The 19,398-nt window shown below is 48.4% G+C and overlaps 1 pseudogene; it reads right to left on the minus strand.

Moving 5' to 3' along the window:
• The window catches only part of LOC137319254 (guanine nucleotide exchange factor VAV3-like), an 89,101-nt pseudogene that overhangs the window by 21,402 nt on the left and 48,301 nt on the right, over nucleotides 1-19,398 (minus strand).

Below are 19,398 nucleotides of genomic sequence, written 5' to 3' on the forward strand. Positions count from 1 at the left end.
ACTCAAAGGGTGGTGAGTGTCTGGAACGAACTGCCAGAGGCAGTAGTAGAGGCGGGTACAATTTTGTCTTTTAAAAAGCATTTGGACAGTTGCATGGGTAAGATGGGTATAGAGGGATATGGGCCAAGTGCAGGCAATTGGGACTAGCTTAGTGGTATAAACAGGGCGACATGGACATGTTGGGCCGAAGGGCCTGTTTCCATGTTGTAAACTTCTATGAATCTATCTCTGTAACCTCCTCCAGCCCCACACCCCTCCCTATCTCTGTAACCCCCTCCAGCCCTACACCCCTCCCTATCTCTGTAACCCCCTCCAGCCCTACACCCCTCCCTGTCTCTGTAACCCCCTCCAGCCCTACACCCCTCCCTATCTCTGTAACCCCCTCCAGCCCCTCGCCCCTCCCTATCTCTGTAACCCCCTCCAGCCCCTCGCCCCTCCCTATCTCTGTAACCCCCTCCAGCCCCTCGCCCCTCCCTATCTCTGTAACCCCCTCCAGCCCCTCGCCCCTCCCTATCTCTGTAACCCCCTCCAGCCCCACACCCCTCCCTATCTCTGTAACCCCCTCCAGCCCTACACCCCTCCCTATCTCTGTAACCTCCTCCAGCCCTACACCCCTCCCTATCTCTGTAACCCCCTCCAGCCCTACACCCCTCCCTATCTCTGTAACCTCCTCCAGCCCCACACCCCTCCCTATCTCTGTAACCCCCTCCAGCCCCACACCCCTCCCTATCTCTGTAACCTCCTCCAGCCCTACACCCCTCCCTATCTCTGTAACCTCCTCCAGCCCCACACCCCTCCCTATCTCTGTAACCTCCTCCAGCCCTACACCCCTATCTCTGTAACCTCCTCCAGCCCTACACCCCTCCCTATCTCTGTAACCCCCTCCAGCCCTACACCCCTCCCTATCTCTGTAACCCCCTCCAGCCCTACACCCCTCCCTATCTCTGTAACCCCCTCCAGCCCTACAACCCTCCGAGATCTCTGCACTCTTTCAATTCTGGCCTCTTATGACTCCCCGATTTCCATTGCTCCACCATTGGTGGCCGTGCCTCCGGCTGGAGAGAAAAAAGTTAACTATTCTTGCAGTGATTTGCTTGTAGATAACAACATAGGAATTACTGGAGGGGAAAAGACCGAGGTCGATCTCGTTCACCTTCGACCATCCTGGTAATCACATGATCCAATGGTAATGGAGTTATTGACCAATCACAGCAATCAATCTCTATCAATGAGTCTCCAACAGACCCAGACATGAGGTGAGGAAAACCCCCAGTGGGGGAGAGCTTTGGGAACCATAGGTCCAAAGTCCCCTGTTCCTCCCGAGCCTGTTGCACTCAGCACACGTCATGTCTCAAATTACTCAGATACTGGATCACAAAATATTATTTCTGAATGAAATCGATGTAATTTGTATTTGAGTGAATCAATACTAACTGTTCCCCCCGTCTCCCTGGGGAACCTGTTCCATAGATTGACCACTCACTCACTGAAATATTGTTCCCACAGACGAGTTTTGAATTGACCCCCTTCGAGCGCAGGCCGTGTCCTCGGGTCCTACTGTTCTGGACGAGGTGAAACAGCTGGTCATGGTCGACATTATCCGGTCCAATATATCCCAACTATTTGTTTTACTCACTGCGCCCGAGCATCGCAGGCAAGTGAAGCAGAGTGTGAGTACTCACATTGAGTGCCGGGCCGGTGAGGCCTCGGTACAGAGACATCCCCTGGGTCCTTGTACGGATACTGGAGAGTTGTATCCAAACAGCGGAATCCCTCTTTCAGCGAATGATATTTATAATATTCTACAAGTTCCTGTTAACGAGAACATTTAAGTTAAGAATCTCTGGGATCACCACCGTTATATAAAGAAAGAACCTGTATTTATATACAGCACCGTTCACCACAGGACGGCCCAAAACGCTTCACAGCCAATGAAGTGCTTTATTGAAGTGTAGTCACTGTTGCAATGTAGGAAACGCAGCAGCCAATTTGCGCACAGGAAGATCCCACAAACAGCACTGAGATAAGTGACCAGATCATCTGTTCTTCGTGATGCTGGTTGAGGGATAAATATTGGCCAGGTCACCGGGGAGAACTCCAATAGAACTTCCAATAGTGGCCGTGGGGACGTTTTGCAAGGCAGACGGGGCCTCGGTTTAACGTCTCATCCGAAAGACGGCACCTCACTCATAGCAGCACTCCCTCAGTACTGACCCTCCGACAGTGCAGCGCTCCCTCAGTACTGACCCTCCGACAGTGCAGCTCTCCCTCAGTACTGACCCTCCGACAGTGCAGCACTCCCTCAGTACTGACCCTCCGACAGTGCAGCTCTCCCTCAGTACTGACCCTCCGACAGTGCAGCGCTCCCTCAGTACTGACCCTCCGACAGTGCAGCACTCCCTCAGTACTGACCCTCCGACAGTGCAGCACTCCCTCAGTACTGACCCTCCGACAGTGCAGCTCTCCCTCAGTACTGACCCTCCGACAGTGCAGCGCTCCCTCAGTACTGACCCTCCGACAGTGCAGCACTCCCTCAGTACTGACCCTCCGACAGTGCAGCACTCCCTCAGTACTGACCCTCCGATAGTGCAGCGCTCCCTCAGTACTGACCCTCCGACAGTGCAGCACTCCCTCAGTACTGACCCTCCGACAGTGCGGCACTCCCTCAGTACTGACCCTCCGACAGTGCAGCGCTCCCTCAGTACTGACCCTCCGACAGTGCAGCGCTCCCTCAGTACTGACCCTCCGACAGTGCAGCACTCCCTCAGTACTGACCCTCCGACAGTGCAGCACTCCCTCAGTACTGACCCTCCGACAGTGCAGCACACCCTCAGTACTGACCCTCCGACAGTGCAGCACTCCCTCAGTACTGACCCTCCGACAGTGCGGCGCTCCCTCAGTACTGACCCTCCGACAGTGCGGCGCTCCCTCAGTACTGACCCTCCGACAGTGCGGCGCTCCCTCAGTACTGACCCTCCGACAGTGCAGCACTCCCTCAGTACTGACCCTCCGACAGTGCGGCGCTCCAAGAGGTGGGGGAAAATGCTGGGCTCGAGTCCCGATAGCGTTGCTATGGCTTGCGGATCCCCCTATGGTTCATCCTGGGGGTCACCATTGACCAGCAACTTAACTGGACCAGCCATATAAATACTGTGGCTACGAGAGCAGGTCAGAGGCTGGGTATTCTGCGGTGAGTGACTCACCTCCTGACTCCCCAAAGCCTTTCCACCATCTGCAAGGCACAAGTCAGGAGTGTGATGGAATACTCTCCACTTGCCTGGGTGACGGCAGCTCCAACAACACTCAAGAAGCTCGACACCATCCAGGACAAAGCAGCCGGCTTGATTGGCACCCCATCCACCACCCGAAACATTCACTCCCTTCACCACCGGCGCACTGTGGCTGCAGTGTGTACCATCCACAGGATGCACTGCAGCAACTCACCAAGGCTTCTTCGACAGCACCTCCCAAACCCGCGACCTCTACCACCGAGAAGGACAAGGGCAGCAGGCACATGGGAACAACACCACCTGCACGTTCCCCTCCAAGTCACACACCATCCCGACTTGGAAATATATCGCCGTTCCTTCATCGTCGCTGGGTCAAAATCCTGGAACTCCCTTCCTAACAGCACTGTGGGAGAACCGTCACCACACGGACTGCAGCGGTTCAAGAAGGCGGCTCACCACCACCTTCTCAAGGGCAATTAGGGATGGGCAATAAATGCCGGCCTCGCCAGCGACGCCCACATCCCATGAACGAATAAAAAAAAACACTCGTCACCCCCACACAGCGCCATCTCCAGGCTCCAGCTCACTCCCTCCTTTCATGAACTGTTGAGGTGCACCTCCGATACCTGCTGTCTGGGGAATGAGTGGTGAGTCTGGGAGCCTTATGTTCTGTCCGGCAGATGAGCAGTCTGCCCGCGCCCCCCCCCCCCGTGTTCTGCCCGCGCCCCCCCCTACCCGTGTTCTGCCCGCGGCCCCCCCACCCCCCCGTGTTCTGCCCGCGGTCCCCCCACCCCCCCCGTGTTCTGCCCGCGGTCCCCCCACCCCCCCCGTGTTCTGCCCGCGCCCCCCCCTACCCGTGTTCTGCCCGCGGCCCCCCCACCCCCCCCGTGTTCTGCCCGCGGTCCCCCCACCCCCCCCGTGTTCTGCCCGCGCCCCCCCCCCCCGTGTTCTGCCCGCGCCCCCCCCTACCCGTGTTCTGCCCGCGGCCCGCGCCCCCCCCCCCCCCCCGTGTCCTGCCCGCGGTCCCCCCCCCCCCCCCCCCGTGTCCTGCCCGCGGTCCCCCCCACCCCCCCCGTGCTCTGTCTGCGCCTACACTGCAGCGGTGCCGATTTCACCATCGGTCCCACAGCGACAGACCCCAGTCCGTGAGGCAGCCTCCAACTCCGCTGTACGGGTCAAAGGACAGTTATCAGGAGGAGCATCACCGGGCGGATAGCCCCCCTCCCCCCCCGCCCAGCCCCAGCCCCAGCCCCTCCCGGGGATAGACAGGCCGATTCCCGCCACCTCTTGCCCGAGGCCGGGTTTCGCTCTGCGGCGCTCACTCACCGGCAAACCTCGGAAAGTCTTGTTTTCTGCGATGTGAAAGGACGAGTTCCTCGATATGATCTTGATGTGTTTGACCTCATTGTTGTACCTGCCGACGGATTGAAAAACGGAGGTGAGGCCGACAGACCCCCCGCGAAGAGACGGAAAGCAATGACCTCGCCACCGTGACGGACTGTGACGAGGGAGACACAAAAACAACTCACTTGATGCTAATGGCGTATTCTCCCATCTCCTTCACCCTCTGGCGTATGAGGAACGTGCTGCTTCCACGGTTGATGAGCTCGCCCTCGGCCTGCAGCCGCTCCATTGGTCCGGCGTACCTGACAGAGAGGGTAGCCTGGTATCATATTGTGTGACTCAGGGAGACAATCTGCTCTGGTCAGTGCAGTAAGAAGAATGAACGAACCTGCATTTCTATAGCGCCTTTCACAACCTCGGGACGTCCCACAGTGCTTGACAGCCAGTTTGGTATTTTTTTTGAAGTGTAGTCACTGTTGTAATGTAGGAAACGTGACCGCCAATCGGTGCACAGCAAGATCCCACAAACAGCAATGAGATAATGGGAGATAATCTGTTTGAGTGATGTTGGTTGAGGGATTAATATTGGCCCCAGGACACCGGGGAGAACTCCCCCTGCTCATCTTCAAATAGTGGCTGTGGGATCTTTTACATCCACCTGAGAGGGCAGACGGGGCCTCGGTTTAACGTCTCATCCGAAAGACTGACACTCCGACACTGCAGCAGTCCCTCAGTACTGACCCTCCGACAGTGCAGCGCTCCCTCAGTACTGACCCTCCGACAGTGCAGCGCTCCCTCAGTACTGACCCTCCGACAGTGCAGCGCTCCCTCAGTACTGACCCTCCGACAGTGCAGCGCTCCCTCAGTACTGACCCTCCGACAGTGCAGCACTCCCTCAGTACTGACCCTCCGACAGTGCAGCACTCCCTCAGTACTGACCCTCCGACAGTGCAGCACTCCCTCAGTACTGACCCTCCGACAGTGCAGCACTTCCTCAGTACTGACCCTCCGACAGTGCAGCACTCCCTCAGTACTGACCCTCCAACAGTGCAGCGCTCCCTCAGTACTGACCCTCCGACAGTGCAGCGCTCCCTCAGTACTGACCCTCCGACAGTGCAGCACTCCCTCAGTACTGACCCTCCGACAGTGCAGCACTCCCTCAGTACTGACCCTCCGACAGTGCAGCACTCCCTCAGTACTGACCCTCCGACGGTGCGGCGCTCCCTCAGTACTGACCCTCCGACGGTGCGGCGCTCCCTCAGTACTGCACTGAGTGTTGGCCTACTGTCCTGGATTAGCATTTGCATTTCTAAATGCTCACTAATTCTGGATTCTTGCTTTGCTGTGGTCTCCGCCCTGTATCTTCGCCAAGGCTGGTGATCTGCTTCACTCTCCCTGCAACTCACAGAGTCCAGGCCCAAATCATAGAATCCGTATTTGCCCCCAACGCTCTCCTGACCAGCCTTCCCCTTTCCACCCTCTGCAAACTTGAGCCGAATTAATAGAGGCACAGAGTACAAAAGCAAGGAAGTTATGCTTAACCTTTATAAAACAGCGGTTAGGCCTCAACTGGAGTATGGTGTTCAATTCTGGGCACCGCACTTTAGGAAGGATAACAGCATAAGAACATAAGAGATAGGAGCAGGAGTGGGCCACACGGCCCCTCGAGCCTGCTCCGCCATTCAATCAGATCATGGCTGATCTTCGACCTCAACTCCACTTTCCCGCCCAATCCCCGTATCCCTTGATTCCCCGAGAGTCCAAAAATCTATCAATCTCAGCCTTGAACATATTCATTGACTGAGCATCCACAGCCCTCTGGGGTCGAGAATTCCAAAGATTCACAACCCTCTGTGTGAAGAAATTCCTCCTCATCTCAGTCTTAAATGTCCGATCCCTTATCCTGAGACTGTGACCCCTCGTTCTAGACTCTCCAGCCAGGGGAAACAGCCTCTCAGCATCTACCCTGTTAAGCCCCCTCAGAATATATGTTTCAATGAGATCACCTCTCATTCTTCTAAACTCCAGAGAGTATAGGCCCATTCTACTCAATCTCTCCTCATAGGACAACCCTCTCATCCCAGGAATCAATCTAGTGAACCTTCGTTGCACCCCCTCTAAGGCAAGTATATATTTTTTTTATTATTCGTTCATGGGATGTGGGCGTCGCTGGCGAGGCCGGCATTTATTGCCCATCCCTAATTGCCCTTGAGAAGGTGGTGGTGAGCCGCCTTCTTGAACCGCTGCAGTCCGTGTGGTGACGGTTCTCCCACAGTGCTGTTAGGAAGGGAGTTCCAGGATTTTGATCCAGTGACGATGAAGGAACGGTGATATATTTCCAAGTCGGGATGGTGTGTGACTTGGAGGGGAACGTGCAGGTGGTGTTGTTCCCATGTGCCTGCTGCCCTTGTCCTTCTAGGTGGTCGAGCTCGCAGGTTTGGGAGGTGCTGTCGAAGAAGCCTTGGCGAGTTGCTGCAGTGCATCCTTCCTTAGATAAGGAGACCAAAACTGTACGCAGTTCTCTCGGTGAGGTCTCACCAAAGCCCTGTACAATTGTAGCCATGATGTGGAGATGCCGGTGATGGACTGGGGGTTGACAAATGTAAGGAATCACAAGCTTTCGGAGGCTTTCTCCTTCGTCAGATGAGCGAGTGTCATCTGACGAAGGAGAAAGCCTCCGAAAGCTTGTGATTTTTAAATAAAACAGTTGGACTATAACCTGGTGTTGTAAGATTCCTTACATTTGTACAATTGTAGTAAGACTTCTTTACTCTTGTACTCCAACCCCTTGCAATAAAGGCCAACATGCCATTTGCCTTCCTAATTGCTTGTTGTACCTGCATACTAACTTTTTGTGTTTCTTGTACGAAGACACCCAAATCTCTCTGAAAACCAACATTTAATAGTTTCTCACCATTTAAAAAATATTCTGTTTTTCTATTATTCCGACTAAAGTGAATAACCTCACATTTCCCCACATTATACTCCATCTGCCACCTTCTTGCCCACTCACTTAACCTGCCTATATCCCCTTGCAGACTCTTTGTGTCCTCCTCACAGCTTACTTTCCCACCCAGCGTTGTATCGTCAGCAAACTTGGATACATTACACTCGGTCCCTTCATCCAAGTCATTAATATAGATTGTAAATAGCTGAGGCCCAAGCTCTGATCCTTGCAGAACCCCACTAGTTACAGCCTGCCAGTCTGAAAATGACTCGTTTATCCCTACTCTCTGTTTTCTGTCCATTAACCAATCCTCTATCCATGCTAATATATTACCCCCAATCCCATGAGCCCTTATTTTGTGTAACTTATCACCTTATCAAGTGTCTTTTTAAAATCCAAATATACGTCATCCACTGGTTCCCCTTTATCTACCCTGCTCGTTACACCCTAAAAAAACTAATAAATTTGTCAAACACTATTTCCCCTTCATAAAACCATGTTGACTCTGCCTAATCATATTATGATTTTCTAAGTGCCCTGTTATCACTTCCAGCATTTTCCCGATGACTGATGTCGGGCTAACTGGCCTGTAGTTCCCTGTTTTCTCTCTCCCTCCTTTCTTGAATAGTGGGGTTACATTTGCCACCTTCCAATCCACTGGAACCGTTTCAGAATCAAGAGAATTCTGGACGATCATAACCAATGCATCCACTATCTCTGCAGCCGCCTCTTTTAAAACCCCATGATGTCGGCCATCAGGTCCAGGGCATTTGTCAGCTTTTAGTCCCATTAGTTTCTCCAGTACTTTTTCTCTACTGATATTAATTGATTTAAGTTCCTCACTCTCATTTACCCCTTGGTTCCCCACTATTTCTGGTATGCATTTTGTGTCCTCTGCTGTGAAGAGAGATACAAAATATTAGTTTAACATCTCTGCCATTTCCTGATTCCCCATTATAATTTCTCCTGTCTCTGCCTCTAAGTGACCCACGTTTACTTTCACTAATCTCTTCCTTTTTACATATTGTAGAAGCTCTTCCAATCTGTTTTTATATTTCTTGCTAGTTCACTCTCATATTCTATTTTCTCCCTTTTTATCAATTTTTTGGTCATCCTTTGCTGGTTCCTAAAACTCTCCCAATCCCCAGATTCCATAGTAACTTTCAAAAGAGGACTGAATATATAATTGAAGGGGAAAAATTTGCAGGACTATGGGGAAGGTGGGACTAATTGGATCGCTTTTTCAAAGAGCCGGCACGGACACGATGGGCCGAATGGCCTCCTTCTGTGCTGTAAGATTCTACGATTCTGTTGGACCTGCCGGAGAGCGAAGGGTTAATAATCAAACTAACTTGTCCAACTACAAATGGTCATGAACGCAATGTAAACAGGATAAACAGGAAACCAAGAGGGAACTGGGAGGAGAGGGCGGCCTGCTTCAAACAAAGATCCACAAGGGATGCTGGTGAAGAGATACTGAGTGGGGTGAGATCGACCGTGAGTGATTTAGTACTAACGAGTGATTAACGTATAACAGTAAGGACTGGTGCAACAAACATAACTAACCATGGTGAGAGTGGATGTTCGGGTAAATGTTCTTAAAATGTTCCGAAGACAGTTTGTCAGGAAGTCTAGTTTATGGAACGTACTCAACTTGGAATCCAAGAGGAGATCAATCACGTGGGTCTTATCTGTGAAGTACACCTTTGAAGTCGGCAAACTGGGGTGTAGAAGAATGGTGGGTTTTTCCAGAGTTAGTTGGGAGAGCTCGAAGGAGAGAGGGACCTGGAGCTACAGTATAGATAGATCACCTGTGCAATATATCAGTGAAGTCTGTACCGTACATTCCACTATCAAGTGACTCGTACTTACTCGAAGGGTGAACCTGACAAGCAAGGAGGGCGTCAGATTCTATGATTCATCTAAAACTCTGCTGCCCGTATCCTAACTCACACCAAGTCCCGTTCTCCCATCACCCCCTGTGCTCACTGACCAACACTGGCTCCCGGTCCTGGAACGCCTCGATTTTAAAATTCTCATCCTTGTTTTCAAATCCCTCCATGGCCTCGCCCCTGCCTATCTCTGTAACCCCCTCCAGCCCTACAACCCTCTGAGATCTCTGCGCTCCTCCAATTCTGGCCTCTTGTCCATCCCCAATTTTCATCGCTCCACCATTGGCGGCCGTGCCTTCAGCTGCCTAGGCCCTAAGCTCTGGAATTCCCTCCCTAAACCTCTCCGCCTCTCTCTCCTCCTTTAAGACGCTCCTTAAAACCTACCTCTTTGACCAAGATTTTGGTCTCCTGTCCTAATATTTCCTTACGTGGCTCGGTGTCAAATGTTGTCTGATAATCGCTCCTGTGAAGCACCTTGGGACATTTTACTATGTTAAAGGCGCTATATAAATGCAAGTTGTTGTTTTGTGTGATTAAATGTTTCGAGCACTGACTGGTTATTGGTGGACGTTCTTTACTATGATAGGACGGGAAAAGCCCGAGGTCAATCTCGTTCACCTTCTACCATCCTGGTAATCACATGATCCAATGATAATGGAGTTACTGACCAATCACAGCAATCAATCTCTGTCAATGCGTCTCCAACAGACCCAGACATGAGGTGAGGAAAACCCCCAGTGGGGGAGAGCTTTGAGAACCAGAGGTCCAAAGTCCCCTGTTCCTCCCGAGCCTGTTACACTCACCACACGTCATGTCTCAAATTACTCAGATACTGGATCACAAAACATTATTTCTGAATGAAATCGATGTAATTTGTATTTGAGTGGATCAATACTAACTGTTCCAACCGTCTCCCTGGGAACCTGTTCCATAGATTGACCACTCGCTCACTGAAATATTGTTCCCACAGATGAGTTTTGAATTGACCCCCTTCGAGCGCAGGCCGTGTCCTCGGGCTCTACTGTTCTGGACAAGGTGAAACAGCTGGTCATGGTCGACGTTGTCCAGTCCCTTTAGAAATCCGAGACACGGCAATGCTATCCTATAATATGTATTGATCATCCCTTTAGTGGGTGGTGCAGGGCTGTCTGTACATGTCACATCTTACACTCCAGTCAACCCTCCCGTCCTAATTGGCTGGGTCAGTCACTGGGCGACAGGTCAGGAACGTCTGGAGATCAGGGTTTATTTCAGTCCCTTCTTACTGACATTGGTTTTAGGGTTTCTCTGGTTGGGCGCACGTACCAAGCAAATCCAGCATAATCCATGGGCTTTGGAACCTAAGAGCAGAGCAAGAAACATCAAACTGTTAGAAAATTGCAATCCCCGTAAAGGTCCATGGAAATCAGACAATGTGATTCGGAGTTGCCCAGGGTGAAGGTACAGGCCAGGGCCAGTGCCAGTGTCCAACGACTGATTGTCAGCATTGATAACGACTCAATTATAAATCAGAAATTTAACAGAACTCAGTGTTCATCCTCCACGTGAGCAAATATTCCGAAACATTTACCCACCTTGTTCCCGTCCCGACAAACCCTGTCCTTCCAGAGAGTGAATTAATTAAAAACAATCACATCTGCAAAACGGAGTGCGGCGTATGACAGGATACGGTCATATATCCCCATTGGCCTTATGTGGGGTATTATAGGATACGGTCATATATCCCTATTGGCCTTATGTGGGGTATTATAGGATACGGTCATATATCCCCATTACCCTTATGTGGGGTATTATAGGATACGGTCATATATCCCAATTGGCCTTATGTGGGGTATTATAGGATAGGGTCATATATCCCCATTGGCCTTATGTGGGGTATTACAGGATACGGTCATATATCCCCATTGCCCTAATGTGGGGTATTATAGGATACGGTCATATATCCCCATTGCCCTGATGTGGGGTATTATAGGATACGGTCATATATCCCCATTGGCCTTGTGGGGTATTATAGGATACGGTCATATATCCCCATTGCCCTAATGTGGGGTATTATAGGATACGGTCAGATATCCCCATTGCCCTAATGTGGGGTATTATAGGATACGGTCATATATCCCCATTGCCCTAATGTGGGGTATTATAGGATACGGTCATATATCCCCATTGGCCTTATGTGGGGTATGATAGGATACGGTCATATATCCCCATTGGCCTTATGTGGGGTATTATAGGATACGGTCATATATCCCCATTGGCCTTATGTGGGGTATTATAGGATACGGTCATATATCCCCATTGGCCTTATGTGGGGTATTATAGGATACGGTCATATATCCCCATTGGCCTTATGTGGGGTATTATAGGATACGGTCATATATACCCATTGCCCTTATGTGGGGTATTATAGGATACGGTCATATATCCCCATTGCCCTTATGTGGGGCATTATAGGATACGGTCATAAATCCCCATTCCCCTGATGTGGGGTATCATAGGAAACGGTCATATATCCCCATTGGCCTTATGTGGGGTATTATAGGAAACGGTCATATATCCCTATTACCCTTATGTGGGGTATTATAGGATACGGTCATATATCCCCATTGGCCTTATGTGGGGTATTATAGGATACGGTCATATATCCCCATTAGCCTTATGTGGGGTATTATAGGATACGGTCAAATATCCCCATTACCCTTATGTGGGGTATTATAGGATACGGTCATATATCCCCATTGGCCTTATGTGGGGTATTATAGGATACGGTCATATATCCCCATTGCCCTTATGTGGGGTATTATAGGATACGGTCATATATCCCCATTGGCCTGAAGTGGGGTATTATAGGAAACGGTCATATATCCCCATTGGCCTTATGTGGGGTATTATAGGATACGGTCATATATCCCCATTGGCCTTATGTGGGGTATTATAGGAAACGGTCATACATCCCCATTGGCCTGATGTGGGGTATTATAGGATACGGTCATATATCCCCATTGCCCTTATGTGGTGTATTGTAGGATACGGTCATAGATCCCCATTGGCCTTATGTGGGGTATTATAGGATACGGTCATATATCCCCATTACCCTTATGTGGGGTATTGTAGGATACGGTCAGATATCCCCATTGGCCTTATGTGGGGTATAATAGGATACGGTCATATAACTCCATTGGCCTTATGTGGGGTATTATAGGATACGGTCACATATCCCCATTGGCCTGATGTGGGGTATTATAGGATACGGTCATATATCCCCATTGGCCTTATGTGGGGTATTATAGGATACGGTCATATATCCCCATTGCCCTTATGTGGGGTATTGTAGGATACGGTCATATATCCCCAATGGCCTTATGTGGGGTATTATAGGATACGGTCATATATCCCCAATGGCCTTATGTGGGGTATTATAGGATACGGTCATATATCCCTATTGCCCTTATGTGGGGTATTATAGGATACGGTCATATATCCCCATTGGCCTTATGTGGGGTATTATAGGAAACGGTCATACATCCCCATTGGCCTGATGTGGGGTATTATAGGATACGGTCATATATCCCCATTGGCCTTATGTGGGGTATTATAGGATACGGTCATATATCCCCATTACCCTAATGTGGGGTATTATAGGATACGGTCATATATCCTCATTGGCCTTATGTGGGGTATTATAGGATACGGTCATATATCCCCATTACCCTAATGTGGGGTATTATAGGATACGGTCATATATCCCCATTGGCCTTATGTAGGGTATTATAGGATACGGTCATATATCCCCATTACCCTAATGTGGGGTATTATAGGATACGGTCATATATCCCCATTGGCCTTATGTGGGGTATTATAGGATACGGTCATATATCCCCATTGGCCTCATGTGGGGTATTATAGGATACGGTCATATATCCCCATTGGCCTTATGTGGGGTATTATAGGATACGGTCATATATCCCCATTACCCTAATGTGGGGTATTATAGGATACGGTCAGATATCCTCATTGGCCTTATGTGGGGTATTATAGGATACGGTCATATATCCCCATTGCCCTGATGTGGGGTATTATAGGATACGGTCATATATCCCCATTGCCCTTATGTGGGGTATAATAGGATACGGTCATATATCCCCATTGGCCTTATGTGGGGTATTATAGGATACGGTCATATATCCCCATTACCCTAATGTGGGGTATTATAGGATACGGTCATATATCCCCATTGCCCTTATGTGGGGTATTATAGGATACGGTCATATATCCCCATTGCCCTGATGTGGGGTATTATAGGATACGGTCATATATCCCCATTGCCCTAATGTGGGGTATTATAGGATACGGTCATATATCCCCATTGGCCTTATGTGGGGTATCATAGGAAACGGTCATATATCCCCATTGCCCTTATGTGGGGTATTATAGGATACGGTCATATATCCCCATTGGCCTTATGTGGGGTATTGTAGGATACGGTCATATATCCCCATTACCCTTATGTGGGGTATTATAGGATACGGTCATATATCCCCATTGCCCTTATGTGGGGCATTATAGGATACGGTCATATATCCCCATTGCCCTTATGTGGGGTATTATACGGTCATATATCCCCATTGGCCTTATGTGGGGTATTATAGGAAACGGTCATATATCCCCATTGGCCTTCTGTGGGGTATTATAGGATACGGTCATATATCCCCATTGGCCTTATGTGGGGTATTATAGGATACGGTCATATATCCCCATTACCCTTATGTGGGGTATTATAGGATACGGTCATATATCCCCATTGCCCTTATGTGGGGCATTATAGGATACGGTCATATATCCCCATTGCCCTTATGTGGGGTATTATACGGTCATATATCCCCATTGGCCTTATGTGGGGTATTATAGGAAACGGTCATATATCCCCATTGGCCTTCTGTGGGGTATTATAGGATACGGTCATATATCCCCATTACCCTTATGTGGGGTATGATAGGATACGGTCATATATCCCCATTGCCCTTATGTGGGGCATTATAGGATACGGTCATATATCCCCATTCCCCTTATGTGGGGTATTATAGGATACGGTCATATATCCCCATTCCCCTTATGTGGGGTATTATAGGATACGGTCATATATCCCCATTGGCCTTATGTGGGGTATTATAGGAAACGGTCATATATCCCCATTGGCCTTCTGTGGGGTATTATAGGATACGGTCATATATCCCCATTACCCTTATGTGGGGTATGATAGGATACGGTCATATATCCCCATTGCCCTTATGTGGGGTATTATAGGATACGGTCATATATCCCCATTGGCCTTATGTGGGGTATTATAGGAAACGGTCATATATCCCCATTGGCCTCATGTGGGGTATTATAGGAAACGGTCATACATCCTTATTGCCCTTATGTGGGGTATTATAGGATACGGTCATATATCCCCATTGCCCTTATGAGGGGTATAATAGGATACGGTCATATATCCCCATTGGCCTTATGTGGGGTATTATAGGATACGGTCATATATCCCCATTACCCTTATGTGGGGTATTATAGGATACGGTCATATATCCCCATTGGCCTTATGTGGGGTATTATAGGATATGGTCAGAAATCCCTATTGCCCTGATGTGGGGTATTGCAGGATACGGTCATATATCCCCATTGCCCTTATGTGGGGTATTATAGGATACGGTCATACATCCCCATTGGCCTTATGTGGGGTATTATAGGATATGGTCAGAAATCCCTATTGCCCTGATGTGGGGTATTACAGGATACGGTCATATATCCCCATTGCCCTAATGTGGGGTATTATAGGATACGGTCATATATCCCCATTGGCCTTATGTGGGGTATTATAGGATACGGTCATATATCCCCATTGGCCTTATGTGGGGTATTATAGGATACGGTCATATATCCCCATTGGCCTTATGTGGGGTATTATAGGATACGGTCATATATCCCCATTACCCTTATGTGGGGTATTATAGGATACGGTCATATATCCCCATTGCCCTTATGTGGGGTATTGTAGGATACGGTCATATATCCCCAATGGCCTTATGTGAGGTATGATAGGATACGGTCATATATCCCCAATGGCCTGATGTGGGGTATTATAGGATACGGTCATATATCCCTATTGCCCTTATGTGGGGTATTATAGGATACGGTCATATATCCCCATTGGCCTTATGTGGGGTATTATAGGAAACGGTCATACATCCCCATTGGCCTGATGTGGGGTATTATAGGATACGGTCATATATCCCCATTGGCCTTATGTGGGTTATTATAGGATACGGTCAAATATCCCCATTACCCTAATGTGGGGTATTATAGGATACGGTCATATATCCTCATTGGCCTTATGTGGGGTATTATAGGATACGGTCATATATCCCCATTACCCTAATGTGGGGTATTATAGGATACGGTCATATATCCCCATTGGCCTTATGTGGGGTATTATAGGATATGGTCAGAAATCCCTATTGCCCTGATGTGGGGTATTACAGGATACGGTCATATATCCCCATTGCCCTAATGTGGGGTATTATAGGATACGGTCATATATCCCCATTGGCCTTATGTGGGGTATTATAGGATACGGTCATGTATCCCCATTGGCCTTATGTGGGGTATTATAGGATACGGTCATATATCCCCATTACCCTTATGTGGGGTATTAAAGGATACGGTCATATATCCCCATTGCCCTTATGTGGGGTATTGTAGGATACGGTCATATATCCCCAATGGCCTTATGTGGGGTATTATAGGATACGGTCATATATCCCCAATGGCCTTATGTGGGGTATTATAGGATACGGTCATATATCCCTATTGCCCTTATGTGGGGTATTATAGGATACGGTCATATATCCCCATTGGCCTTATGTGGGGTATTATAGGAAACGGTCATACATCCCCATTGGCCTGATGTGGGGTATTATAGGATACGGTCATATATCCCCATTGGCCTGATGTGGGGTATTATAGGATACGGTCATATATCCCCATTACCCTAATGTGGGGTATTATAGGATACGGTCATATATCCTCATTGGCCTTATGTGGGATATTATAGGATACGGTCATATATCCCCATTACCCTAATGTGGGGTATTATAGGATACGGTCATATATCCCCATTGGCCTTATGTGGGGGAAAAGAGGATACGGTCATATATCCCCATTACCCTAATGTGGGGTATTATAGGATACGGTCATATATCCCTATTGCCCTTATGTGGGGTATTATAGGATACGGTCATATATCCCCATTGGCCTCATGTGGGGTATTATAGGATACGGTCATATGTCCCCATTGGCCTTATGTCGGGTATTATAGGATACGGTCATATATCCCCATTACCCTAATGTGGGGTATTATAGGATACGGTCAGATATCCTCATTGGCCTTATGTGGGGTATTATAGGATACGGTCATATATCCCCATTGCCCTGATGTGGGGTATTATAGGATACGGTCATATATCCCCATTGCCCTTATGTGGGGTATAATAGGATACGGTCATATATCCCCATTGGCCTTATGTGGGGTATTATAGGATACGGTCATATATCCCCATTACCCTAATGTGGGGTATTATAGGATACGGTCATATATCCCCATTGCCCTAATGTGGGGTATTATAGGATCCGGTCATATATCCCCATTGACCTTATGTGGGGTATCATAGGAAACGGTCATATATCCCCATTGCCCTTATGTGGGGTATTATAGGATACGGTCATATATCCCCATTGCCCTAATGTGGGGTATTATAGGATACGGTCATATATCCCCATTGGCCTTTTGTGGGGTATTATAGGATACGGTCATATATCCCCATTGCCCTAATGTGGGGTATTATAGGATACGGTCATATATCCCCATTGCCCTAATGTGGGGTATTATAGGATACGGTCATATATCCCCATTGGCCTTATGTGGGGTATTATAGGATACGGTCATATATACCCATTGCCCTTATGTGGGGTATTATAGGATACGGTCATATATCCCCATTGCCCTTATGTGGGGCATTATAGGATACGGTCATATATCCCCATTCCCCTGATGTGGGGTATTATAGGATACGGTCATATATCCCCATTCCCCTTATGTGGGGTATTATAGGATACGGTCATATATCCCCATTGCCCTAATGTGGGGTATTATAGGATACGGTCATATATCCCCATTGGCCTGATGTGGGGTATTATAGGATACGGTCATATATCCCCATTGGCCTTATGTGGGGTATTATAGGATACGGTCATATATCCCCATTGGCCTTATGTGGGGCATTATAGGATACGGTCATATATCCCCATTGCCCTTATGTGGGGTATTATAGGATACGGTCATATATCCCCATTGCCCTTATGTGGGGCATTATAGGATACGGTCATATATCCCCATTCCCCTGATGTGGGGTATTATAGGATACGGTCATATATCCCCATTCCCCTTATGTGGGGTATTATAGGATACGGTCATATATCCCCATTGGCCTTATGTGGGGTATTATAGGAAACGGTCATATATCCCCATTGGCCTTCTGTGGGGTATTATAGGATACGGTCATATATCCCCATTACCCTTATGTGGGGTATGATAGGATACGGTCATATATCCCCATTGCCCTTATGTGGGGTATTATAGGATACGGTCATATATCCCCATTGGCCTTATGTGGGGTATTATAGGAAACGGTCATATATCCCCATTGGCCTCATGTGGGGTATTATAGGAAACGGTCATACATCCTTATTGCCCTTATGTGGGGTATTATAGGATACGGTCATATATCCCCATTGCCCTTATGAGGGGTATAATAGGATACGGTCATATATCCCCATTGGCCTTATGTGGGGTATTATAGGATACGGTCATATATCCCCATTACCCTTATGTGGGGTATTATAGGATACGGTCATATATCCCCATTGGCCTTATGTGGGGTATTATAGAATATGGTCAGAAATCCCTATTGCCCTGATGTGGGGTATTACAGGATACGGTCATATATCCCCATTGCCCTTATGTGGGGTATTATAGGATACGGTCATATATCCCCATTGGCCTTATGTGGGGTATTATAGGAAACGGTCATACATCCCTATTGCCCTTATGTGGGGTATTATAGGATACGGTCACACATCCCCATTGCCCTTATGTGGGGTATAATCGGATACGGTCATATATCCCCATTGGCCTTATGTGGGGTATTATAGGAAACGGTCATATATCCCCATTACCCTTATGTGGGGTATTATAGGATACGGTCATATATCCCCATTGGCCTTATGTGGGGTATTATAGGATATGGTCAGAAATCCCTATTGCCCTGATGTGGGGTATTACAGGATACGGTCATATATCCCCATTGGCCTTATGTGGGGTATTATAGGATACGGTCATATATCCCCATTGGCCTTATGTGGGGTATTATAGGATACGGTCATATATCCCCATTGGCCTTATGTGGGGTATTATAGGATACGGTCATATATCCCCATTACCCTTATGTGGGGTATTATAGGATACGGTCATATATCCCCATTGCCCTTATGTGGGGTATTGTAGGATACGGTCATATATCCCCAATGGCCTTATGTGGGGTATGATAGGATACGGTCATATATCCCCAATGGCCTTATGTGGGGTATTATAGGATACGGTCATATATCCCTATTGCCCTTATGTGGGGTGTTATAGGATACGGTCATATATCCCCATTGGCCTTATGTGGGGTATTATAGGAAACGGTCATACATCCCCATTGGCCTGATGTGGGGTATTATAGGATACGGTCATATATCCCCATTGGCCTTATGTGGGGTATTATAGGATACGGTCAAATATCCCCATTACCCTAATGTGGGGTATTATAGGATACGGTCATATATCCTCATTGGCCTTATGTGGGGTATTATAGGATACGGTCATATATCC

This window comes from Heptranchias perlo, unplaced genomic scaffold (genome assembly GCF_035084215.1).
Source record: "Heptranchias perlo isolate sHepPer1 unplaced genomic scaffold, sHepPer1.hap1 HAP1_SCAFFOLD_782, whole genome shotgun sequence".
NCBI classification, from domain to species: Eukaryota; Metazoa; Chordata; class Chondrichthyes; order Hexanchiformes; family Hexanchidae; genus Heptranchias; species Heptranchias perlo.